We start from the raw sequence: 1278 nt of genomic DNA, 5'->3' as shown, positions 1-1278 counted from the left end.
CCCCCCCCCCCCCCCCCCCCCCCCAAACCAGGGCAGTCCCACTGACTGAAGTGTCTTTAGGCCATTCCCAAAGGGAGGAATATTAACATGTTCTTATGCTCAGTAGAATTGTAAAAGGGCTGATTTACCAATGTCATCCTCATACTGTGCCGGAACAACTTAGGGGGAACTGCTGCTTTTTCTTTCCTCATCTTTACTATCATCATTTTTTCTCTACTTTTTATGTTTGTCACTCTCTTATGAACTGCTATTTCCGGGGTGCCTTGATTGTCGAAGCAGACTTTGTGCTGTTGTTTGGACTTCTCTGTTGAGATCCACCACTTGGTGCTCATATTATGACGTTATGCAGTTGCGAGTGCCGAAAAACCTTACTAAAACTAAGATCCAGGCCCAATGCAATGTACCGTCCGGCCCATTTGGCCTATGGACAGTCTTCTTCTCCTGTCCTCGCAGACGGGAATGTCATTGAGTCCCGAACTTAGCACAATATCCTGTCTGCATAAAACTAAATAGAGCCAGCCACTCGTCCCATTTCGTGTCGTACGTCTAAGACGACACTAACACATAATTAAGGTACACATTCCTTTCTGCTTTCCTTTCTCACCACACAATTAATTATACAAATGCCAATACGTTATGGCGATCAAATACTCCCATAATGGAGGAATTATTCCAATCCCCATGGCTGCTCTCTCGTCCCATCTTTCCACTCCCCACTATACGTTCTTATACTATCTCTGACCGTCTAGACTCCCCACCATTTCTATTTTTCTACTCTCCTTCTGTCCTGCTCTCTCGATCCAGCTGCACTTCTGGTTCGGTTTCTCCTCATTCACGCGCTCTCATCAGACCTCTACACCCACCCACCCAAAACCACCCCCTTCCCAAATGTCATCATATCACCTGTTGCCCCTTCTCATCACCTCCTCATCCACTCTCTTTCGTCCTATCCCTTCTCATCTCCTGTATTCCTTTTCAGCTCATCTTATACCCTCTGCCTCGTTGCATCTATGCTCATGCCCCCCCCCCCTCACCAACTTCCGCAATAATCCCTTTTCATCTTCTTTCTTCCGAACTATCTCTAGTCATTGTTCCCGCCCTTCTCCCTCCCAAAATTGCGTCTCAACACCTCATCAATTTGCATCGCTGGTAGCCATCTTATTCATTCATTTTACGACCCTGTCTCATGTATTTCCATTTCATCTCATATTTTCTCACCCGCTTTCATGCATCTAATCTCTCTCTCTCTCTCTCTCTCTCTCTCTCTCTCTCTCTCTC

General features: G+C 46.2%; 1 protein-coding gene across 1 annotated transcript in view; it reads right to left on the bottom strand.

The window, feature by feature from the left end:
- The window catches only part of LOC101850593, a gene marked incomplete in the record, with an annotated part of 36695 nt that overhangs the window by 16918 nt on the left and 18499 nt on the right, over positions 1-1278 (bottom strand).

Source organism: Aplysia californica, unplaced genomic scaffold (assembly GCF_000002075.1).
Source record: "Aplysia californica isolate F4 #8 unplaced genomic scaffold, AplCal3.0 scaffold00556, whole genome shotgun sequence".
NCBI classification, from domain to species: Eukaryota; Metazoa; Mollusca; class Gastropoda; order Aplysiida; family Aplysiidae; genus Aplysia; species Aplysia californica.
Note: the sequence above shows the minus strand (reverse complement) of the source record. Positions and strands in the feature narration are given on the sequence as shown.